Here is a 26,380-nt window from a genome sequence, read left to right on the forward strand (position 1 = left end):
ACCAGTACAGACACAGTGGGCGAATGGCCTCCTTCTGTGCTGTAAATGTCTATGATTCTGTGGTCGTTGAAATCCCCGACGATTGCTGCCCTATTGGTTTTGGACTTCTCAGAAACATTCCTCCATATTTGCTTTTCTATCTCCCTCTGACTGTTTAGAGTACACTCCCAACATTGTGATTGGCCCGCTTTTGTTCATCAGTTCAACACATATGGCCTCATTTGATGATCCTTCCAACATCTCATCCCTCCTCACTGCTGTAACAACACCTCAGCTGATCTGCCTTATCCCCTAGACTTCTTGCATTGAAGTATATACCATTAAGCGCGGCCAAACTCCTTTGATGTCGATTTTCTAGCCTTTGTTTCCTCTGCCTTCCAAACTCATTTACGAATTTTCTACTCCCATTTCCAAGCTTTGCTTCTCTCCCTTCTGAATCTACGCTCAGGTTCCCATCCCCCTGCCAAGCAAGTTTAAACCCTCCCCAACAGCATTAGCAAACCCCCGGGAGGATAATGGTCGGGGCCCTGTTGAGGTGTGACCTTATCCGGCTTGTATAGTCCCCAGCCCCTCAGGAATCTGTCTGTTCACGCTCGCCCCTCAGAATGTCCTGCAGCCTCTCAATGTTATCCTTGACCCTGGCACCAGGAAGACAACCGACCATCCTGGAGTTATGTCGGTGGCTGCAGAAAGGCCTGTCTGTTCCTGTAACTATTGAAATCCCTTTCAATATTGCCGACCTGACCTTGCCCTTCCCCCCGTTCCGTACAGTTGAGCCACCCATGATGCCTTGGACTTGACTCTGGCTGTACTCCCTGAGGAACCACCAGTACAGAGAGTGAGATGCACTGAGAGGTGTCCTGCACTACCTGCCTGGTCCTCCATGTCTGTCTGGGCAGTCACCCATTCCCTCTCTGCCTGCACACTCTTATGCTGCGAGGTGACGACCCCCTGAAAGGTGCTATCCACGTAGCTCTCAGCCTCGCGGATGCAGTGACACTCGCTGCTGCTCAAGCTCCGAAACCCGGAGATCGAGCTCCTCCAGATGACGACACTTATTGCACACGTACTTGACCAGGACACGAGAAGCGTGGTTGTTCCACAATGACAGGGTTTCATCTGTTTAAACAAAAACAACTCCACTGTTATTCCCTGAAATAATCCCCGCTGCCCGGCCTGAATGAATCCATGTCATTCCCAAACGCTGCAATGTTTGCTCCACCTCACAGGTTTCAATCTCTTGAAATGCATGCCTCACCCAGCCAAAGTGCCTTGCCCCAGTCCCAGTGCATGCCTCCCGCAGCTGAAGTGCCTTATCCCAGTCCTGTTTCTCAGCACCACCTGCATGGAATGATTCAGGGGGGAGCGGGGGCTAGACAGTGCGAGGGGCTTGTCGCCTGTCGGTCACATAGTGCAGAACAAATAGTTCCCTTGGGTTAAATAAACCCCGGTGGGGGGAGGTGGGGGGTCACACAGCCCGAGTGCGGGCCCAGGCCAGAGTGACGACACTCCGCACCATCCGCTTCACACACACCCGGGCTCGGGCCCAGGCCACGACTCACAGCCTGCAGGCCCCGTGTTCACCCTCCGGTTCCAGGCCCGGCACACACTTTTGGGCCAGCCTGGACTCACCCTATTGGGCCAGCATAAAAGACCCAGTATAAACCGAGACAGGGTCTAGTGTAATATAAACAGAGACAGGGTCTAGTGTAATATAAACAGAGACAGGGTCTCGTGTAATATAAACAGAGACAGGGTCTAGTGTAATATAAACAGAGACAGCGTGTCGTGTAATATAAACAGAGACAGGGTCTAGTGTAATATAAACAGAGACAGGGTCTAGTGTAATATAAACCGAGACAGGGTCTAGTGTAATATAAACCGAGACAGGGTCTAGTGTAATATAAACAGAGACAGGGTCTAGTGTAATATAAACTGTGTCGGGGCCCAGTGTAATATAAACAGAGACACGGTGTAGTGTAATATAAACAGAGACAGGGTCTAGTGTATTATAAACCGAGACAGGGTCTAGTGTAATATAAACAGAGACAGGGTCTAGTGTAATATAAACAGAGACAGGGTCTAGTGTAATATAAACAGTGTCAGGGCCCAGTGTAATATAAACAGTGTCAGGGCCCAGTGTAATATAAACAGAGACAGGATCTAGTGCAATATAAACAGAGACAGGGTCTAGTATAATATAAACAGAGACAGGGCCCAGTGTAATATAAACACTGACAGGGCCCAGTGTAATATAAACAGAGACAGGGCCCAGTTTAATATAAACACTGACAGGGCCCAGTGTAATATAAACAGAGACATGGTCCAGTGTAATATAAACAGAGACAGGGTATGGTGCATTAATAACTGACACAAAGCCTAGTTTTACACGAAAAACAAGTCTTTAATATTGAAAGAATTTTTTGGCAATAATAATTGAAGAGGTGATAGTGTCACACTAACAGAAGCCTTTAACAATTTAACAATACCAGAAACATACTCGATAGAATACAACAGAGACACAATCTACAGTTATAATAACAGAGGTGTGCACTAGAACTGGAACTACAGGGGCAGGTTATTTTCAGGTCTAGTGTAACAATTCCAGAGACAGGGTCCGGAGTAATAACAGCAAATGCATGGCCCACTGTGAGAGTAACAAAGTGTTTGATCCAATAATAACAGAGGCAGACTCGAGTGCAATACTGAACACAATGCTGGATCGAGTGTGATGATCAACAAAACAAAGATTGGGTCTCCTCTAATAGTGTGTGCAAGTCAGGGCCTATTGCTATAACCTCATTCACCCATCCCCCTGTGCTCACTGACCGACATTGGCTCCTGGTTAAGCAACGCCTCGATTTTAAAATTCTAATCTTTGGTTTCAAAACTCTCCATGGCCTCGCCCCTCCCTATCTCTGTAAACTCTTACAGCCCCACCACCCTCCGAGTTTCTGCACTCCTCCAAATCTGTCCTTGCCCATCCCTGATTTTAATCACCCCACCATTGGTGGCCGTGTCTTCAGCTGCCGAAGCTCTCAGGTCTCGAATTCCCCCCTAAACCTCCACCTCTTCTTTCAAGGTTCTTTTTAAAAACTACCTCTTCAAATCAACCTTTTGGGAATCTGTCCTGATATCTTTCTCTGTGGCTCTGTGTCAAAAATGTTTTCTTATTGATATCGATCGTGTTAAGCGCCGTGAGATGTTTCATTGCATTAAAGGCGCTATATTAATGTAAGTTCTGGTTGTTTTCTTGTTGTAACAAATGCTTTGCCGAATGTCTGAGAACAGAATCAAAGTATGAATGTGTGGGTCAGTGTAATAACACCGGCACGGTCTAGTGTAACGGGAACAGGGAACAGACCCTGTCAGCCTTGGCTCAGTGGTAACACTCTCGGCCGAGTGAGGGTTCAATTCCCAATCCAGAGCCCGAGCACATCATCTAGGCCCAGACTCCAGGTGTCAGTACAGAGGGAGTGCTGCACTGTCAGAGGTCCGTCTTTCAGGTGAGACAGTAAACCGATGCCCTGTCTAGATTTTAAGTTGGATGTAAAAGATCCCATGGCCACGATTCAGAGGAAGAACAGGCGGAGTTCACCCTAGTGTCCTGGGTAATGTGTATCACTCAACTTACATCACTGAGAACGGATTGTCTTGTCATCATTACATGGCTGTTTGTGGGATCCTGCTGTGCACAAATTGGCTGCTGCATTTCCTACATTACATCTCCCCAAAACCCCCTCACCCCAACCCCTCCTTCACCCCTACTCTCCAACCACCCCTCACCCCTACTCTCCAACCCCCCTCACCCCCATCCCCTCCTTCACCCTACTCTCCAACCCCCCCTCACCCCAACCCCTCCTTCACCCCTACTCTACAACCCCCCTCACCGCAACCCCTCCTTCACCCCTACTCTCCAACCCCCCTCACCCCAACCCCTCCTTCACCCCTACTCTCCAACCCCCCTCACGCCAACCCCTCCTTCACCCCTACTCTCCAACCCCCCCTCACCCCCTCATCACCCCTACTCTCCAACCCCCCTCACCCCAACCCCTCCTTCACCCCTACTCTCCAACCCCCCTCACCCCAACCCCTCCTTCACCCCGACTCTCCAACCCCCCTCACCCCAACCCCTCCTTCACCCCTACTCCCCAACTCCTCACCCCAACCCCTCCTTCACCCCAACCCCTTCTTCACCCCTACTCCCAGCCCCTCTTGTGTCTTGAATTGCATTCACTGTAATGGAAACTGACAATTGGAACTGGTCAGTATTTGAAAGATATTTACAACAAATTCGAGATGTTCTGAGAGTCAGTATCTCTCTCTATTCTGTCCACTCGCGGAGTTAGATGACCAACTTTTTCTTGTGAATATCGAGCTGGAGTATTGGGTCGTGATGTATTCACTCGTTCATCCTGTTGCCTCTAAATATTGAGTCTTGTGGTTTCAGACACCAGATAATCAAGCTCAGAAAACCAGACTGACTTTTACTGACGTTATTAACAGCACTGCAAACATACAGACAGTATAGTTACCGGATCCGGAGAACAGGGATAATGGAGTGGGTTCCCAGGGCTCCTCTCCCCAGGTGTGTCTAACAAGCTGCGGATACACTGGCGATATTTATACTGAACTTGTTTGCGACATTCCAGATCTGACGCTGCTCAAACCATAACCACAAGGATATCGGTGCATGGTTCTGCCTGTGACCACAGGGCTGTGTCACTGTCACACACAGATACCGTTTCCTTGTTTCACATCTCCATACAAACACCATCACTTCACACATCCCCTTTCTACACAATTACAGCAGACATGAGCAAGGACATGAGCCACATTAAACTGCACAAACATTTCATAATAGCAAAAGTTAAACTGGGAAAAATGTTCAGTTATTTTCTGTTCAGGCAAAATGCAAAACAATCCAGCAGCTCACCAGCACCTTTACAGCGTCTCATCGGCCGACAGGCTTTCATTAAGTACATTTACTGAGTGCATTTAAATTTAAAACCAGGTTTGCAGGTGTGATGCTCCATTCACACATCGAAGGTGAGAGAGATGCTGTGGGGCACACGCTAAGTCCAGTATCTGAAAGTGATTAACAGACTGGGTTTTGTGTTTACTGATCCCGGGTATGTTACAGACACCTTCCCTTGATACCAAAGCTCGGAGAGGGACTCTGGAAGGTATGGGGAACTGGCACTTGTCCCTGAGAGTAACCGAAGGTATGAGAACTGAAATAATCCAGAGTTAGAAAGGAGAAAAGGTCCCAAAATTGAACAGTCGGTAACAGGACATCAATTAGAAACAAATACTCAACTGTGCGTTTGAAACAAAGCTGACCTGTTTTTTTTATTTGTTCATGGGACATGGGATATGGGTGTCACTGGCAAGGCCAGCTCTGGGCCAATAGGAAGAGCGAGGGGCGGGGCTGGAGGACTGAGCGAGCAGTTGGTCCTCCAACCAATCGGAGTGAGCGAGGGGCGGGGCTTGCGCCCCCCCCCCAGTGGGCGGGGCTGGGCCCGGATCTCCCACACTGAGCATGCATGGGCTGCGGCGGCCACAGTTGGTGGAACCCGGATGATGTCGGACAGGAGACAGTCGACTGTCGGTGCGGGGCAGGAATTGGAGCCACGAGTGGGCGGGTGAACGTCAAACACCTGCTGTGGGCCCCAGGCCCCAATCACAGCCCAGAGACCCGGGTTTACCCCGTGGTGACAGGCCCGGGTCAGCGGGGTCACTGGCCGACATCTTGGACGGGTTAGAACATCAGAACATCAGAAATAGGAGCAACAGTGGGCCATCCGGCCCCTCGAGCCTGCTCCGCCATTTAACACCATCATGGCTGATCCAATCATGGACTCAGTTCCACTTCCCTGTCCGCTCCCCATAATCACTTATCCCCTTATCATTTCAGAAACTGTCTATTTCGGTCTTAAATGTATTCAATGTCCCAGCTTCCACAGCTCTCTGAGGCAGTGAATTCCACAGATTTACAACCCTGAGAGAGATTCCTTCTCATCTCAGTTTTAAATGGGCTGCCCCTTATTCTAACATTATGTCCCCTAGTTCTACTCTCCCCCATCAGTGGAAACATCCTCTCTGCATCCACCTTGTCAAGCCCCCTCATAATCTTATGCGTTTCGATAACATCTCTCATTCTTCTGAATTCCAATGAGTAGAGGCCCAACCTACTCAACCTTTCCTCATAAGTCAACCCCCTCGTCCCTGGAATCAACCGAGTGAACCTTCTCTGAACTGCCCCCAAAGCAAGTATATCCTTTCGTAAATATGGAAACCAAAACTGCACGCAGTGTTCCAGGTGTGGCCTCACCGATTCATTATATAGCTGCAGCAAGACTTCCCTGCTTTTATACTCCATCCCCTTTGCAATAAATGCCAAGATACCATTGGCCTTCCTGACCACTTGCTGTACGTGCATACTATCCTTGTTTCATGCACAAGTACCTCCAGATCCCGTTGTACTGTGGCACTTTGCAATCTTTCTCCATTTAAATAATAACTTGCTCTTCGATTGTTTTCTGCCAAAGTCCAGTACCTCACACTTTCCAACATTATACACCATCTGACAAATGTTTGCTCACTCACTGAGCCTGTCTATGTCCTTTTGCAGATTGTGTGTGTCCTCCTCACACATTGCTTTTCCTCCGATCTTTGTATCATCAGCAAACTTGGCAACGTTACACTCGGTCCCTTCTTCCAAGTCGTTAATATAGATTGTAAATAGTTGGGGTCCCAGCACTGATCCCTGCGGCACCCCATTAGTTACTGGTTGCTAACCAGAGATTGAACCATTTATCCCGACTCTCGGTTTTCTGTTCGTTCGCCAATCCTCCATCCATGCTAAATTATTACCCCCAACCCCGTGAACTTTTATCTTGTGCAGTAACCTTTTACGTGGCACATTGTCAAATGCCTTCTGGAAATTCAAATAAACCACATCCATTGGTTCACCTTTATCCATCCTGTTTGTTACATCCTCAAAGAACTCCAGCAAATTTGTCAAACATGACTTCCCTTCATAAATCCATGCTGACTCTGCCTGACCGAATTTTGCTTTTCCAAATGTCCTACAACTGCTCTTTTAATAATAGACTCCAACATTTTCCCAACCACAGATGTTAGATTAACTGGTCTGTAGTTTCCTGCTTTTTGTCTGCCACCTTTTTTAAAAAGGGGTGTTACATTTGCAATTTTCCAATCTGCTGGGACCTCCCCAGAATCCAGGGAATTTTGGTAAATTACAACCAATGCATCCACAATCCCCGCCGCTACTTCTCTTAAGACCCGAGGATGTAATCCATCAGGTCCAGGGGATTTATCTGTCTTCAGTCCCATTATCTTACTGAGTACCACCTCCTTAGTGATTGTAATTGTGTTACGTTCTTCCCCCACCCTGCAGCCTCTTGACTATCCACTATCGGAATATTGTTAGTTTCCTCTACCCATGTCATTGGTCCCGATGTGGACCACAATCTCCGGCTGTTCACCATCTCCCCCCCAGAATGCCCTGCAGCTGCCCAGTGACATCCTTGACTCTGGCACCAGGGAGGCAACATACCATCCTGGAGTCACGTCTGTGGCCGCAGAAACAACTGTCTGTTCCTCTGACTATTGAATCCCCTACCACTATAGATCTTCCATTCTTCTTCCTCCCCCCCGTGCAGCTGAGACACCCGTGGTGCCGTGGATTTGGCTCTGGCTGCACTCCCCAGAGCCACCATCGCCCTCACCGGTACTCAGAACAGAGAACCGGTTGGAGAGCGAGATGGACTCAGGGGAACTCCTGCACTACCTGCCGAGTCCTCCTCTTCTGTCCAGGGGTCACCCAATCCCTCTCTGCCTGCACATTCTTAAGCTGCGGGGTGACCACCTCTAGAAACGTGAGATCCCCGGAGCTCTCAGTCTCATGGATGCATCGCAGTGACTCCAGCCGCTGCTCAAGCTCCAAAACGCGGAGCTGGAGTTGGTGCAGCTGGAGACACCTCCTGCACATGTGGTCGTCCCGGCTGTGCGAAGCTTCCAGGATTTACCACATGCCAAGGATGTGTTATCCACGGGACTGAGCTGTCCTGTCATCCCTCTAGTTACACTCGCAACTATCAAGTAGAACTAAACTCTAAACCTCAGAGAAATACACCCAGCAACTACTCAGCAATCCGCTGATTTAATTAACTGGCTCTCCTTAGATAATAAAGTTCACATATATTTACTGGCAGATCCGACTTCCAACAATGCCAAAGGTTTCCTATTGAAAAGCAAAAGAAAAAGATTTACCAATCCACCAGCCAATCACTGACCCGCTTGGCTGTGACCCTGCACCAGCTGGTTCCTCCCGGACCTCTTCCCCCCCCCCCGCATCCCGGACCGCCCCTCCTCCCCTCTCCCCCCTCGGACCGCCCCTCCTCCCGGACCGCCCCTCCTCCCCTCTCACCCGCCCCCCCCCCCCCATAGGCGACCCCTCCTCCCCTCTCCCCCGACGGCCCCTCTCCCCCCCAGACAGCCCCCCCCTCCCCCAAATGGCCCCGACTTAATGAAAGCCTGTCGGCCGATGAGATGCTATTAAGGTGCCGGTGAGCTGCTGGATTGTTCTGCATTTTGCATGAACAGAAAATAACTGAACAATTATCCCAGTTTAATCTTTGCTGTTCTGAAATGTTTGTGTAGTTTAATGTGGCTCATGTCCTTGCTCATGGCGGCTGTAATTGTGTAGAAAGGGGATGTGTGAAGTGATGGTGTTTGTATGGAGATGTGAAACAAGGAAACGGTATCTGTGTGTGGCATTGACACAGCCCTGTGGTCACAGGCAGAACCATGCACCGATATCCTTGTGGTTATGGTTTGAGCAGGGTCAGATCAGGAATGTCGCAAACCAGTTCAGTATAAATATCGCCAGTGTATCCGCAGCTTGTCAGACACACCTGGGGAGAGGAGCCCTGGGAACCCACTCCATTATCCCTGTTCTCCGGATCCGGTAACTATACTGTCTGTATGTTTGCAGTGCTGTTAACGTCAGTAAAAGTCAGTCTGGTGTTCTGAGCTTGATTATCTGGTGTCTGAAACCACAAGACTCAATATTTAGAGTCAACAGGATGAACTAGTGAATACATCACGACCCAATACTCCAGCTCTATATTCACAGGAGAAAGTAGGTCATCTAACTCCTCGAGTGGGCAGAATAGAGAAAGATACTGACTCTCAGAACATCTCGAATCTGTTGTAAATATCGTTCAAATCCTGACTGGTTCCAATTGTCAGTTTCCATGACAGTGAAGGCAATTCAAGACACGAAGGGGCGAGGGCGGGGGGATGTAATGTGGGAAATGCAGCAGCCAATTTGTGCACAGCAGGATCCCACAAACAGCCATGTAGTGATGTAAGTTGAGGGATACACATTGCCCAGGACACCGGGGTGAACTCCGCCTGTTCTTCCTCTGAATCGTGGCCGTGGGATCTTTTACATCCAACTTAAAATCTAGACAGGGCATCGGTTTAATGTCTCATCTGAAAGACGGCACCTCTGACAGTGCAGCACTCCCTCTGTACTGACACCTGGAGTCTGGGCCTAGATGATGTGCTCGCGCTCTGGATTGGGAATTGAACCCTCACTCGGCCGAGAGTGCTACCACTGAGCCAAGGCTGACAGGGTCTGTTCCCTGTTCCCGTTACACTAGACCGTGCCGGTGTTATTACACTGACCCACACATTCATACTGCAGTGGGCCTTGACTCTCTTATCAGACATTCGGCAAAGCATTTGTTACAACAAGAAAACAACCAGAACTTACATTAATATAGCGCCTTTAATGCAATGAAACATCTCACGGTGCTTAACACGATCGATATCAATAAGAAAACATTTTTGACACAGAGCCACAGAGAAAGATATCAGGACAGATTCCCAAAAGGTTGATTGAAGAGGTAGTTTTTAAAAAGAACCTTGAAAGAGGAGGTGGAGGTTTAGGGGGAATTACAGAGCTTAGAGCTTCGGCAGCTGAAGACACGGCCACCAATGGTGGGGCGATTAAAATCAGGGATGGGCAAGGACAGATTTGGAGGAGTGCAGAAACTCGTAGGATGGTGGGGCTGTAAGAGTTTACACAGATAGGGAGGGGCGAGGCCATGGAGAGTTTTGAGACCAAAGATTAGAATTTTAAAATCGAGGCGTTGCTTAACCAGGAGCCAATGTAGGTCAGTGAGCACAGGGGGATGGGTAAATGAGGTTATAGCAATAGGCCCCGACTTGCACACACTATTAGAGGAGACCCAATCTTTGTTTTGTTGCACAAGACACTGCCTGTGTGACCATCACACTCGATCCAGCATTGTGTTCAGTATTACACTCGAGTCTGCCTCTGTTATTATTGGATCAAACACTGTCTTTGTTACTCTCACAGTGGGCCATGCATTTGCTGTTATTACTCCGGACCCTGTCTCTGGAATTGTTACACTAGACCTGAAAATAACCTGCCCCTGTAGTTCCAGTTCTAGTGCACACCTCTATTATTATAACTGTAGATTGTGTCTCTGTTGTATTCTATAGAGTATGTTTCTGGTATTGTTAAAGTGTTAAAGGCTTCTGTTAGAGGGCACAGTGTCACACTTTGTTATTATTGCAAAAATGCTGTTTCAATTATTAAATACTTGTTTACAGTGTAAAACTAGGCCGTGTCTCTGTTTGTTACACGCCGGACCCTGTCTCTGTTTGTATTACGCCGGACGCTGTCTCCGTTTGTATTACGCCGGACCCTGTCTCCGTTTGTATTATGCCGGACCCTGCCTCCGTTTGTATTACGCCGGACCCTGGGTCTTTTGTGCTGCCCAATAGCGTGAGCCCAGGCTGGCCCAATAGCGTGAGCCCAGGCTGGCCCAATAGCGTGTGCCCGGGCTGGAACCGGGGGTGCAAACACTGGGTCTGCGACCGAGCCCGGGTGTGTGTGTAACGGACCGAGCCCGTGTGTGTGTGTAACGGATGGTGCGGAGTGTTGTCTCTCGAGCCTGGGCCCGCGCTCGGGCTGCGTGACCTCCCGAGATTTATTAACGCAGGGAACTATTTGTTCTGCACTTTTCTGATGGACAGGCGACAAGCCCCGCCCCGTGTCCTGGCCCGCCCCCTCTAAGCCCAAATCATTCCATGCAGGTGGTGCCGAAAAACAGGACTGGGGTGAGGCATATACTGGGACTGGGGCAAGGCATATACTGGGACTGGGGCAAGGCACTTCAGCTGGGGGAGGCATATACTGGCACTGCGGTAAGGCACTTCAGCTGGGGGAGTCATGCACTGGGAGTAGGGTAAGGCACTTCAGCTGGGGGAGGCATGCTTGAGCATGGGGTTTGAGAGCTTGAGCAGCAGCGAGTGTCACTGCATCCGCGAGGCTGAGAGCTACGTGGATAGCACCTTTCAGGGGGTCGTCACCTCGCAGCATAAGAGTGTGCAGGCAGAGAGGGAATGGGTGACTGCCCAGACAGACATTGAGGACCAGGCAGGTAGTGCAGGACACCTCTCAGTGCATCTCACTCTCTGTACTGGTGGTTCCTCAGGAAGTACAGCCAGAGCCAAGTCCAAGGCATCATGGGTGGCTCAACTGTAAAGGGGGGGGCAGTGGGAAGAGGAAGGTCAGAGATACAGAGGGGTGTCGGGCTGGAGGAGGTTAGAGAGATAGAGAGGTATGTAGGTGCTGGAGGAGGTTAGAGGGATAGGGAGGGTTTAAAAGCTGGAAGAGGTTACAGAGGGGGAGGGGTCTAGTGCTGGAGGAGATTACAGAGGGGGAGGATTGTAATGCTGGAGGGGGTTATAGAGATAGGGAGAGGTGTCGGACCTGCAGGAGGTTAGAGATAGGGCGGGGTTTAGGGCTGGAGATTACAATGAGGGAGGGATGTAGGGGATGGAGGTTACAGAGATAGGGAGGGGTTTAGGGCTGGAGGAGGTTTTCGAGAACAGGATGAGTGTAAGGGCTGGAGGAGGTTAGAGAGAGAGAGATGTTTGTAGGGTCTGGAGGAGATTACAGAGATAGGGAGGGTTGTAGGGCTGCAGCTGGTTACAGAGATAGGGAGGTGTGCAGTACTGGAGGAGATTACATGGATAGGGAAGGGTGTAGGGGCTGTAGGTTACAGAGATAAGGAAGGATATAGGGGCTGTAGGTTACAGAGAGAGGAACGGGTGTAGGGGCTGGAGTAGGTTGCAGAGATTGGGAGGGTTGTATGGGCTCAAGGAGGTTAGAGATAGGAAGGGGTATAGGGCTGGAGGAGGTTACACAGATAGGGAGTGGTATAGGGCTGGAGGAGGTTACAGATATAGGGAGAGGTGTAGGGCTCGAGGAGGTTACAGAGAAAGGGAGGGTTGTCGGGCTGGAGGTGGTTACGGAGATAGGGAGGGGTGAAGGGGCTGGAGGAGGTTACAGAGATAGGGAGGGGTGTAGGGGTAGGAGGAAGTTCGAGATAGGGAATGGTTCAGGGCTGGAGGAGGTTACACGGATAGGAAGAGGTGTAGTGCTGAAGGAGGTTACAGAGATATGGAGGAGTGTAGGGTGGGAGGAGGTTAGAGGGATATGAGGTTAGAGGGATATGGAGGAGTGTAGGGCTGGAGGAGCTTACAGAGATAGGGAGGGCTGTAGGGGCTGGAGGTTGTTACAAGGGATAGGGAGGGTTGTCGGGGCTGGAGGTGGTTGCAGAGATTGGAACGTTGTAGGGGCTCGAGGAGGTTAGAGATAGGGAGTGGTGTAGGGGCTGGAGGAGGTTACACGGATAGGAAGAGGTGTAGTGCTGAAGCAGGTTACAGAGATAGGGAGGGGTGTAGGGGCTGGAGGTTACAGAGATAGGGAGTGGTGTAGGGGCTGGAGGAGGTTACAGAGATAAGGAGGGGTTTAGGCTGGAGGAGGTTAGAGATAAGGAGGGGTGTAGGGTTGGAGGAGGTTACAGAGATAGGGAGGGGTTTAGGACTGGAGGAGGTTAGAGAGTTCGGGACGGGTGTAGAGACCAGAGGACGTTAGAGATAGGGAGGGTTGCCGGGGCTAGGGGAGGTTACAGAGATAGGGAGGGATGTAGGGCTGGAGGATGTTGCAGAGATAGGGAGGGGTGTACGGCTGGAGGATGTTGCAGAGATAGGGAGGGCTGTACGGCTGGAGGAGGTTACAGAGATAGGTAGAGGTGAAAGGCTGGAGGTGGTGAGAGATAGGGAGGTGTGCAGGGGCTGGAGGAGGTTTGAGAGATAGGGAGGGGTGCACGGGCTGGAGGAGGTTAGTGAGATAGGGAGGTATGTAGGGGCTGGAGGAAGTTACAGAGATAGCGAGGGGTGTCGGTCTGAAGGAAGTTAGAGATAGGGAGGGGTTTAGGGCTGGAGGAGGTTACAGAGAGAGGGAGGGGTGTAGGCGCTGGAGGGGATTACAGAGAAAGAGAGGGGTGCAAGGACTGGAGGGGATTACAGACAAAGGGAGAGGTGTAGGTTCTGGTGGAGGATGGAGATAGTGAGTGGTGTAGGGACTGGAGGTTGCAGAGATATGGAGGGCTGTCGGGGCTGGAGGACATTACAGAGAGAGGGAGGGGTGTATGGCAGGAGGAGGTTAGAGAGATAGCGAAGGGTGTAGCGCCTGGAGGAGATTAAAGAGATAGGGAGGGGTGTATGGGCTGGAGGAGGATATAGAGGGGGAGGCTTGTAGTGCTGGAGGACGTTACAGATAAAGGGAGGGTTGTCGGGGCTGGGGGAGGTTACAGAGATCGGAAGGGTTGTCGGGGCTGGAGGAGGTTACAGATAGGGGAGGGTGTAGGGGTTGGAGGAGACTACAGAGATGGGGAGGGATGTAGGGACTGAAGGAGGTTCCATAGATACGGAGGGCTGTAGGGATGGAGGAGGTTACAGAGATAGCGATGGTGTTGGGGCTGGAGGTTACAAAGATAGGGAGGGTTGTAGGAACTGGAGGTGGTTACGGAGATAGGGAGGGGTGTTGGGCCTGGATGAGATTAGAGGTAGGGAGGGAATTAGGGCTGGAGTTGCTTACAGAGATAGGGAGGGGTCTAGTGCTGGAGGAGGTTAGAGATCGGGAGCTGTGTAGGTGCTGAAGGTTACAGCGATAGGGACGGGTGTAGGGGCTGGAGGAGGTTAGAGAGATGTGGAGGTGTGTTGCACTGGAGGTGGTTACAGATGGGGAGGGATGTAGGGCTGGAGGAGATTGCAGAGATAGCGAGGGGTGTAGGGTCTGGAGGAAGTTACAGAGATAGGGAGGGGTGTAGGGTCTGGAGGAGGTTACAGAGATAGGGAGGGGTATAGGTCCGGAGGAGGTTACAGAGATAGGGAGGTGTGTAGGGTCCGGAGGAGGTTACAGAGATAGGGAGGGGTGTAGGGGCTGGAGGAGGTTAGAGATAGGGAGAGGTGTAGGGACTGGAAGAGGTGACAGAAATAGGGATGGATCTAGAGTTGGAGGAGGTTACAGATAGGGAGGGGTGTTGGGGCTGGAGGAGGTTATAGAGATAGGGAGAGATGTCGGGGATGGAGGAGATTAGAGATAGGGAGGGGTGTATGGGCTGGAGAGGTTACAGAAATAGGGAGAGGTATAGGTCTGAAGGAGATTGCAGAGATAAGGAAGGGTCTAGGGGCTCGAGGAGGTTACAGAGATCGGGAGGGGTGCAGCGATTGGAGGAGAGTACAAACATAGGGAGGGGTCTACGGGCTGGAGGAGGTTACAGAGATAGGGAGATAGGTAGGTGCAAAAGGAGGTTAGAGATAGGGAGGTATGTAGGTGCTGGAGTAGGTTGGAGAGATACCAAGGTGTGTAATGCTGGAGGAGGTTACAGAGGGGGAGGGTTGTCGTGTTGGAGGAGGTTGCAGACGTAGGGAGGGATGTAGGGGCAGGGGGAGGTTAGAGAGATAGCAAGGGGTGTCAAGCTGGAGGAGGTTACAGAGATACGGAGGTGGATAGTGGCTGGATGGGGTTAGAGATATGGAGGGGTGAAGGGGCTGGAGGAGGGTTAGAGAGATAGGGAGGGGTGCAGGGGCTGGAGGAGGTTTACAGAGATAGGGAGGGGTGTAGGGGCTGGAGGAGGTTTAGAGATAGGGAGGGATTTAGAGCAGGAGGAGGTTCGAGAGATTGGAAGGGATGTAGGGCTGGGGCTTTGGGGCTGGAGGAGGTTTAGAGAGATATGAGAGGTGTCGGTGCTGGAGGAGGTTGAGAGAGATAGGGAGGGGTGCAGGGCTGGAGGAGCTTACAGAGATAGGGAGGGTTGTAGGGCTGAGGAGGTACCAGAGATAGGGAGGGGTGTAGGGTCTGGAGGAGGTTACATAGATAGGGAGGTGTATAGGGGCTGGATGGGGTTACAGAGATAGGGAGGTGTGTAGGGGCTGGAGGAGGTTTAGAGAGATAGGGAGGGGTGTCGGGCTGGGGCTTTGGCGCTTGAGGAGGTTTAGAGAGATATGAGAGGTGTCGTTGCTGGAGGAGGTTACAGAGATCGGGAGGGTTGTAGGGCTAAGGAGGTTTAGAGAGATAGGGAGGGGTGCAGGGCTGGAGGAGGTTACAGAGATGGGGAGGGGCTGGAGGAGGTTACAGAGATGGGATGGGGAGGGGAGGGGAGGGGAGGGGAGGGGAGGGATTTGAACACGAGGCTGAGAATTTTAAATCAGCGCCTCACTGGGGCCGAGGAGGGGGGAGAAGTGCAGGAACACAACCCCCTCACTACCTACCCTGCACTAACCCCCATCATCTGTTAAATCACCGGGAGTTCCAGCGACACTCCTACCCCTCTCTCTCAGTATTTATCCACTCACTGCCTCACTCAAAGCTTATCTCCCATTGACAGTCCATGTGAGTGCCCTCGTTGTCCCAGAATTGCTCCCCGTGGACACCGACTGACCTTCCCCGTGCCTCCGCCGCCCTCCTCCTGTTCCGTGACGGCCGACAAATTCAGGTTGTGTTCCAGTCAGCAAGCGAAAGATCGGGTGTGGGGTGTATAAATTAAAACACGTGGCAGCCGGAGGAAGGGGCTTGGGGGGTCGTGTCCTGCCCACGGGCCGTATGTTTGACACCCCTGAGCTACACTGTCAAGCCCTGTAAGAATTTTCTATGTTTCAATGAGATCACCTCTCATTCATCTAAACTGGAGAGAATATCGGCCTGGTCTACTCAATCTCTGCTCATTGGACAATCCCCCCATCCCAGGATTCAGTCTGGTGAACCTTCGTTACCATCCTCAATGGTCTGTACATCCTTCCTTAGGTAAGCAGCCAAACTGTACACAATACTCCAGGTGCAGTCTCACCAGGGCCTGATATAATTGCAGTAGGATGTCTAGGAGCAAGTTATTTTTTAAATGGAGAAAAATTACAAAATGCTGCAGTACAGTGGGACCTGGGGTCACTTGTGTATGAAGCACAAAAGGATAGTATGCAGGGACAGCAAGTGATCAGGAAGGCCAATGGTATCTTGGCCTTTATTGCAAAGGGGATGGAGTATAAAAGCAGGGAAGTCTTGCTACAGCTATATAAGGTATTAGTGAGGCCACACCTGGAATACTGCATGCAGTTTTGGTTTCCATATTTACGGAATGATTTACTTGCTTCGGAGCCCGTTCAGAGAAGGTTCACGAGGTTGATTCTGGGGATGAGGGGGTTGACTTATGAGGAAAGGTTTAGTAGTTTGGGCCTCTACTCATTGGAATTCAGAAGAATGAGAGGTGATCTTATCGAAATGTATAAAATTATGAGGGGGCTTGACAAGGTGGATGGAGAGAGGATGTTTCCACTGATGGGGGAGACTCGAACTAGAGGGCATGATCTTAGAATAAGGGCCACCCATTTAAAGCAATGAGGAGGAGGAATTTCTTCTGAGGGTTGTAAATCTGTGGAACTCGCTGCCTCAGAGAGCTGTGGAAGCTGGAACATGAAATAAATTTAAGACAGAAATAGACAGTTTCTTAAACGATAAGGGAATAAGGGGTTATGGGGAGTGGGCGGGTAAGTGGAGCGGAGTACATGATCAGATCAGCCGGGAGAGGCGGGAGTCGAGAGAGGCAGCGGCCTATAAAAGGCTCAGCAGTCCGGGGAGCGTCGAGAGAGGCGGGAGTCGAGAGAGGCAGCGGCCTATAAAAGGCTCAGCAGTCCGGGGAGCGTCGAGAGAGGCGGGAGTCGAGAGAGGCAGCGGCCTATAAAAGGCTCAGCAGTCCGGGGAGCGTCGAGAGAGGCGGGAGTCGAGAGAGGCAGCGGCCTATAAAAGGCTCAGCAGTCCGGGGAGCGTCGAGAGAGGCGGGAGTCGAGAGAGGCAGCGGCCTATAAAAGGCTCAGCAGTCCGGGGAGCGTCGAGAGAGGCGGGAGTCGAGAGAGGCAGCGGCCTATAAAAGGCTCAGCAGTCCGGGTACCGGTGCAGCTCCAGCTGGGAGAGAAGGCAAAAAAGAAGTAGAAAGAAATCAAAAGGTGACGTCACAGCCAACGTGGTAAGTGATTGGCTGCTGATTGGTGAGTAGTTTTTCTTTTTCTTTATTAGTCAGTAACTTTTAACATTGTTGTCGGCAATTTAAGTGTATCTAAGGGTTAAGTCATGGCAGGACAGCTCGGTCATGTGATATGCTCCTCCTGTACCATGTGGGAACACAGGGACAACACCAGTGTCCCTGACGACTACATGTGCGGGAAGTGTGTCCACCTCCGGCTACTGACGGTCCGCGTTGCGGAGTTGGAGCTGAAGGTGGATTCACTCTGGAGCATCCACGATGCTGAGAATGACGTGAGTATCACGTGTAGCGAGTTGGTCTTGCTGCAGGAGAAGGGTCCACAGCCAGCGAGGGAATGGAAGACCAGCAGGAAGAGTAGTGCAAGGAAGGTAGTGCAGGGGTCCCCTGTGGTCATCCCCCTGCAAAACAGATACACCGCTTTGAGTACTGTTGAGGGGGATGACTCATCAGGGGAGGGCAGCAGCAGCCAAGTTCATGGCACCGTGGCTGGCTCTGTTGCACAGGAGGGCAGGAAAAAGAGTGGAAGAGCGATAGTGATAGGCGATTCAATTGTAAGGGGAATAGATAGGCGTTTCTGCGGCCGCAACCGAGACTCCAGGATGGTATGTTGCCTCCCTGGTGCAAGGGTCAAGAATGTCTCGGAGCGGGTGGAGGACATTCTAAAAAGGGAGGGAGAACAGCCAGTTGTCGTGGTGCACGTTGGTACCAATGACATAGGTAAAAAAAGGGATGAGTTCCTACGAAATGAATTTAAGGAGCTAGGAGCTAAATTAAAAAGTAGGACCTCAAAAGTAGTAATCTCAGGATTGCTACCAGTGCCACGTGCTAGTCAGAGTAGGAATCGCAGGATAGCTCAGATGAATACGTGGCTTGAGCAATGGTGCAGCAGGGAGGGATTCAAATTCCTGGGGCATTGGAACTGGTTCTGGGGGAAGTGGGACCAGTACAATCCGGACGGTCTGCACCTGGGCAGAATCGGAACCAATGTCCTCGGGGGAGTGTTTGCTAGTGCTGTTGGGGAGGAGTTAAACTAATATGGCAGGGGGATGGGAACCAATGCAGGGAGATAGAGGGAAACAAAAAGGAGGCAAAAACAAAAGACAGAAAGGAGATGAGGAAAAGTGGAGGGCAGAGAAACCCAAGGCAAAGAACAAAAAGGGCCACTGTACAGCAAAATTCTAAAAGGACAGAGGGTGTTAAAAAAACAAGCCTAAAGGCTTTGTGTCTTAATGCAAGGAGTATCCGCAATAAGGTGGATGAATTAACTGTGCAAATAGATGTTAACAAATATGATGTGATTGGGATTACGGAGACGTGGCTCCAGGATGAGCAGGGCTGGGAACTCAACATCCAGGGGTATTCAACATTCAGGAAGGATAGAATAAAAGGAAAAGGAGGTGGGGTAGCATTGCTGGTTAAGGAGGAGATTAAGGCAATAGTTAGGAAGGACATTAGCTTGGATGATGTGGAATCTATATGGGTAGAGCTGCAGAACACCAAAGGGCAAAAAACGTTAGTGGGAGTTGTGTACAGACCTCCAAACAGTAGTAGTGATGTTGGGGAGGGCATCAAACAGGAAATTAGGGGTGCGTGCAATAAAGGTGCAGCAGTTATAATGGGTGACTTTAATATGCACATAGATTGGGCTAACCAAACTGGAAGCAATACGGTGGAGGAGGATTTTCTGGAGTGCATAAGGGATGGTTTTTTAGACCAATATGTCGAGGAACCAACTAGGGGGGAGGCCATCTTAGACTGGGTGTTATGTAATGAGAAAGGATTAATTAGCAATCTCGTTGTGCGAGGCCCCTTGGGGAAGAGTGACCATAATATGGTGGAATTCTGCATTAGGATGGAGAATGAAACAGTTAATTCAGAGACCATGGTCCAGAACTTAAAGAAGGCTAACTTTGAAGGTATGAGGCGTGAATTGGCTGAGATGGATTGGCGAATGATACTTAAGGGGTTGACTGTGGATGGGCAATGGCAGACATTTAGAGACCGCATGGATGAACTACAACAATTGTACATTCCTGTCTGGCATAGAAATAAAAAAGGGAAGGTGGCTCAACCGTGGCTATCAAGGGAAATCAGGGATAGTATTAAAGCCAAGGAAGTGGCATACAAATTGGCCAGAAATAGCAGCGAACCTGGGGACTGGGAGAAATTTAGAACTCAGCAGAGGAGGACAAAGGGTTTGATTAGGGCAGGGAAAATGGAGTATGAGAAGAAGCTTGCAGGGAACATTAAGACGGATTGCAAAAGTTTCTATAGATATGTAAAGAGAAAAAGGTTAGTAAAGACAAATGTAGGTCCCCTGCAGTCAGAATCAGGGGAAGTCATAACGGGGAACAAAGAAATGGCGGACCAATTGAACAAGTACTTTGGTTCGGTATTCACGAAGGAGGACACGAACAACCTTCCGGTTATAAAAGGGGTCGGGGGGTCTAGTAAGGAGGAGGAACTGAGGGAAATCCTTATTAGCCGGGAAATTGTGTTGGGGAAATTGATGGGATTGAAGGCCGATAAATCCCCAGGGCCTGATGGACTGCATCCCAGAGTACTTAAGGAGGTGGCCTTGGAAATAGTGCATGCGTTGACAGTCATTTTCCAACATTCCATTGACTCTGGATCAGTTCCTATGGAGTGGAGGGTAGCCAATGTAACCCCACTTTTTAAAAAAGGAGGGAGAGAGAAAACAGGGAATTATAGACCGGTCAGCCTGACATCGGTAGTGGGTAAAATGATGGAATCAATTATTAAGGATGTCATAGCAGTGCATTTGGAAAGAGGTGACATGATAGGTCCAAGTCAGCATGGATTTGTGAAAGGGAAATCATGCTTGACAAATCTTCTGGAATTTTTTGAGGATGTTTCCAGTAGAGTGGATAAGGGAGAACCAGTTGATGTGGTATATTTGGACTTTCAGAAGGCGTTCGACAAGGTCCCACACAAGAGATTGATGTGCAAAGTTAGAGCACATGGGATTGGGGGTAGTGTACTGACATGGATTGAGAACTGGTTGTCAGACAGGAAGCAAAGAGTAGGAGTAAATGGGTACTTTTCAGAATGGCAGGCAGTGACTAGTGGGGTACCGCAAGGTTCTGTGCTGGGGCCCCAGCTGTTTACACTGTACATTAATGATTTAGATGAGGGGATTAAATGTAGTATCTCCAAATTTGCGGATGACACTAAGTTGGGTGGCAGTGTGAGCTGCGAGGAGGATGCTGTGAGGCTGCAGAGCGACTTGGATAGGTTGGGTGAGTGGGCAAATGCATGGCAGATGAAGTATAATGTGGATAAATGTGAGGTTATCCACTTTGGTGGTAAAAACAGAGAGACAGACTATTATCTGAATGGTGACAGATTAGGAAAAGGAGAGGTGCAAAGAGACCTGGGTGTCATGGTACATCAGTCATTGAAGGTTGGCATGCAGGTGCAGCAGGCGGTTAAGAAAGCAAATGGCATGTTGGCCTTCATAGCAAGGGGATTTGAGTACAGGGGCAGGGAGGTGTTGCTACAGTTGTACAGGGCATTGGTGAGGCCACACCTGGAGTATTGTGTACAGTTTTGGTCTCCTAACCTGAGGAAGGACATTCTTGCTATTGAGGGAGTGCAGCGAAGGTTCACCAGACTGATTCCCGGGATGGCGGGACTGACCTATCAAGAAAGACTGGATCAACTGGGCTTGTATTCACTGGAGTTCAGAAGAATGAGAGGGGACCTCATAGAAACATATAAAATTCTGACGGGGTTAGACAGGTTAGATGCAGGAAGAATGTTCCCAATGTTGGGGAAGTCCAGAACCAGGGGTCACAGTCTAAGGATAAGGGGTAAGCCATTTAGGACCGAGATGCGGAGGAACTTCTTCACCCAGAGAGTGGTGAACCTGTGGAATTCTCTACCACAGAAAGTTGTTGAGGCCAATTCACTAAATATATTCAAAAAGGAGTTAGATGAGGTCCTTACTGCTAGGGGGATCAAGGGGTATGGCGAGAAAGCAGGAATGGGGTACTGAAGTTGAATGTTCAGCCATGAACTCATTGAATGGCGGTGCAGGCTAGAAGGGCCGAATGGCCTACTCCTGCACCTATTTTCTATGTTTCTATGTTTCTATTGAATGGCGGAGCAAGCTCGAGGGGCCGTACGGCCTACTCCTGTTCCTATTTCTTATATTCTTATGTTTACTCTTATCCTCAAATCCTCTTGTAATAAAGGCTGACATACCATTTGGTTTCTTCATTGCTTGCTGTACCTGCATATTAACTTTCAGTGATTCGTGTACAAGGACACCAAGGTCCCTCGAAACACCAACATTTCCCAATCTCTCACCATTTCAAGTAGCTGTTTCCAGTCCACTTTGGCTAAATCACATATCAGCTTAGTAAAATTGGCTTTTCCCCAATTGAGAACTTTTATTCCTGGTCCATCTTTGTCCTTTTCCATAACTACCCTAAATCTAACTGAATTACGATCACTAGCACCAAAATGCTGTCCCATCGATACCCCTTCCACCTGCCCAGCTTCAGTCCCTAATACTAAGTCCAGAAATTCCTCCTCTCTTGTTGGGCTTGCTACGTATTGGCTAAAAAGTTCTGCTGGTTGCTGACCCCTCTGCGAAGGGAAATAGGTCCTTCCTATCCACTCTATCTAGACCGCTCATAATTTTATACACCTCATTAAGGTCTCCCCTCAGTCTCCTCCGTTCCAAAGAAAACAAACTATTAAGAGGGTTGGTGGGCTGGAGGAGGTTACCGAGATAGGAGAGATTTGAACAAGAGGATGAGTATTTTAAAGACTGATGCCACCAGCCATCTCGCCGAGCACAGAATGTAACTCACTACCAACAGGAAGGATGTTACTTTAACTACTACATATGCATAATGTGGGGAAATCAATCTCTGTCCCTTTAACTAACAGCGACATGGAAAGAGGGAAATGAATGACCTTTAAACACCAGGTCCACTTGGCACTGAAGTATCTGAAACTCATAATAGGAACTCAGAAATAGAAATAAAATACTGACAAATGTTAAACTGTTTTGTTGACAAAAGAAAACTCGATTTAACTTTAAAAGATGAATTGTTTAACAGAGATTCACACAGACTCACCTGACAGGCTGACTCAGGATCCACCCCTCAAGCACCGTGATTGGTTGCAGAACACGCTGCTCCCTGGGCCCTCCGGCCTCTGACCTCTCTTCCTGTTGGTTCCCAGGGCAATCAATCACCACTCGCCAACATTACGCTGCCACATTAAGTTGAGGGGCTCGGAGGAAGAAATAAAATGAGGCCGTGAATGAGTTAAGAAATAAAATTAGAAAAGCATGATTAAATAAACAAGGAGAGGCAATGTAAATTAAAGGGTACAATCCTAAAGCGGGTGCATGAACAGTGAGACCTGCGGGTATATGTGGACAAATCACTGAAGGTGGCAGGACAGGTTGATAAAGCAGTTAAAAAAACTTACAGGTGGCTGGGCATCAGAGTACAAAAGCAAGGAGGTTATGATGAACCTTTATAAAACACTGGTTCGGTCTCAACTGGAGCATTGTGTCCAATTCTGGGCACCGCACATTAGGATGTGAAGGCCTAAGAGCGAAGCAGAAAAGATTGACAAGAATGATTCACTAGATGAGGGACTTCAGTTCCGTGGATTGACTGGAGAAGCTGGGGTTGTTCTCCTTGGAGAAGAGAAGGTTGAGAGGAGAATTGATAGAATTGTTCAAAATCATGAGGGGTCCGGACAGAGTCGATAGAGAGATACCGTTCCCATTGGTGGAGGGGTCGAGAACCAGAGGAGACGGACTTAAGGTGAATGGCAAAATAACCGAAAGTGACATCAAAAAAATCTATTTTATGCAGCAAGTGGTTAGGATCCGGAAAGCACGGCCTGAAAGGGTGGTGGAGGAAGACTCAATCACAGCAGTCAAAAAAAAAGGAACATGGATAATTATCTGAAAAAAAACATTTTGCAGGGCCGGGGGAAAAGGGAGGGGAGTAGGCAAAGGTTCGACGGGCCGAATGGCCTTCCGTGCTGTAACCATTCTCTGATTGTGTGAGCAGAACCACTCTGTTCCCTGACTCAATCTAAAGCCTTCCTGATTGTGAGCACCTCTGTTAAACCTGCCCTGCACCTTCACTGCTCCAAGGAGAACCACCCCAGATGCTGCAGCCTTCATCTTATTGAATGGCGGCAGGCTCGAGGGGCCAAAGGGCCGACTCATCTCCTACTTCTGATGTTCTCATGTATTCATGTCACTGGTCCCCATCCTGCATCTGCTCCCTGCAGTAAGATGGCCGCCATGCATGCTCCCTGCCCTGCAGCGGGACAATGGAAAGTATTGTGACGTCAAGGAAGCCCCGCCCCTGTTGCTCCCTGCTCCCCATGGCGGGCGGACCCCTGCTGCCCAAAGCTGGCGGCCGAACTCCCGACAATCCCAGACAGTAACCAAGGCCTGTCCCCGCACGAAGGTGCCCCGCAGCTGCCACCCAAATCTCACCGCCCGCGCGTGTCCGTGAGTCTGAGTCCTCAGGGAGGCTGGGCGCACTGCCCGGGCTGCTCATCCATCCTCCACGGCTGGGGGGGGGGGGGCAAAACGTCGCCCGTCGGCAGCTAATCTCCCACAATAGGCTGGCCCCACGCCTGCGCACAACTCAGCCCCGCCTCACCTGGGCCCCAAGCACAAAGGCTGCGAGCGGAGCCCCCCAACAAACCCCCCAACCGCAACACTCAGCCCGCAGCCAATGGCGAGGCGGCGCATGGCACCAGCCCACCCAGCGCCCTGCTCCGCGCCAATCAGTGGCGGGGGGGCGGGGCCGGGGCACCAATCAATCACTGGTCCCTGAAGGTGCTGACTCTGGCTGGGTTCAGTTCTACACTCACTGGTTCCCCTCCCCTGAAGGTACTGACTCTGGCTGGGTTCAGTTCTACACTCACTGGTTCCCCTCCCCTGAAGGTACTGACTCTGGCTGGGTTCAGTTCTACACTCACTGGTTCCTCTCCCCTGAAGGTACTGACTCTGGCTGGGTTCAGTTCTACACTCACTGGTTCCCCTCCTCCCTGAAGGTGCTGACTCTGGCTGGGTTCAGTTCTACACTCACTGGTTCCCCTCCCCTGAAGGTGCTGACTCTGGCTGGGTTCAGTTCTACACTCACTGGTTCCCCTCCCCTGAAGGTACTGACTCTGGCTGGGTTCAGTTCTACACTCACTGGTTCCCCTCCCCTGAAGGTACTGACTCTGGCTGGGTTCAGTTCCAGACACTGACATCATTCACTTTGTACCTGCACCAAGATGGCCGCGCATGCGCGGTGCTACTCACTGAATCAAGATGGCGGAGCGCTGAACCTGTTCGAATATGGCCGCCGTTCGCCTGGGCCTGTGACCGGGAGAAAGCCCCGAAGCTGCATCCGCCGATAATCCGGTTATTATTGCGAGCTTGCGGCGGGCACGGGTTGTTTATGAAGCCTCCCCAGCTCCACGCTGGTCCCTTACCCCGCTCCGTCCCGCTGAAAAGGAGACTCCTTCGGAGTCTGTCCAAAACACATCTTCTCCGCCATTACACGCACAGCGCATGCTCCAAACACAGCCAGGGCCCGCGCCTGCGCACTGAGCTCCTGCAGCCTGGATGCAGCACATTTTCCCCCGTCGGGCATGCTGGGTAGATATGACCATGACAAACAGGATCAGGAGTGGGCCAGATACTGCAAGGGTTATATACAGAATGAAGCTCCCTCTGTACTGTCCTAAACAGTCCCAGGGCAGGTACAGCACGGGTTAGTTACAATTCATCAAACACTCCCAGGGCAGGTACAGCACATGTTAAATACACAGTAAGGGTCCCTGCACACTGTCCCACCAGGTATTCCCAGGGCATGTACAGTACGGGTTAGATAAAGAATAAAGCTCCCTCTGCACAGTCCCAAGAAACAATCCCAGGGCAGGTACAACGCAACTATTTTGTTGTTAATCTGTAAATCAAATGCCCCTGATTAAATGGAGGAGGGCACTATAACCAACAAAATAAACTAATTAAACTTTAGATGGTAAACTTAAATCAAATTAAAATTTGGTTGCTCGAGGTGACGATGCACTCCAGTCCCTCCAGTGCCGACCTCTTACAGAAGGCCGCAAGCGTACCGGTAGCAGGTACAGCAGTGGTTAGAGACAGAGTGAAGCTCCCTCTACACTGTCCCATCAAACACTCCCAGGGCAAGTACAGCATAATTTAAATGCAGGGTAAACGTCTTTCAAAACAGCCAATCCAAAAATTCACAGGACAAGCACAACACAGGTTAGGTACACATTATCATCATCATAGGCAGTCCCTCGAAATCAAGGAAGACTTGCTTACACTCTAAAGGTGATTTCTTAGGTGACTAAACATTCCAATACGGGAATTACAGTTTCTGTCACAGGTGAGACAGCCGGTCATTGAAGAAAATGGTGGGTGGGACTGGTTTGCCGTATGCTCCTACGCTTGGTTTCTGCATGCTCTCATTGATGAAACTCGAGGTGCTCAGCACCCTCCCGGATGCACTTCCTCCATTTAGGGCGGAATTTAGCCAAGGGCTCCTAGGAATCAGTGGGGATGCTGCATTTTTATCAAGGAGGCTTTGAAGGTGTCCTTGAAAAGTTTAATCTGATCACCTTGGGCTCGCTTGCCATGTAGGAGTTCTGAGCAGAATGCTTGCTTTGGGAGTCTTTTGTCAGCCATGTGAACAATGTGGCGAGCCAGGGTATCTCTGGAGATGGAGCACGCCGTGTCCACAAGAGATGGACACTGCAGAGACTGGAGTGCATCATTGCAAGAGAGAACAGAATTTTTATTTTAATTAATTTGATTTGATTTGACAAAGGTTCCCTTTATGTTGAATTATTAAGTTGTGTTTTTGGTGCCCTCAAAAAAAAAACAAAGGATCATTTTA

The sequence above is a fragment of the Pristiophorus japonicus genome, chromosome 23, assembly GCF_044704955.1.
Source record: "Pristiophorus japonicus isolate sPriJap1 chromosome 23, sPriJap1.hap1, whole genome shotgun sequence".
Lineage (NCBI taxonomy): Eukaryota > Metazoa > Chordata > Chondrichthyes > Pristiophoridae > Pristiophorus > Pristiophorus japonicus.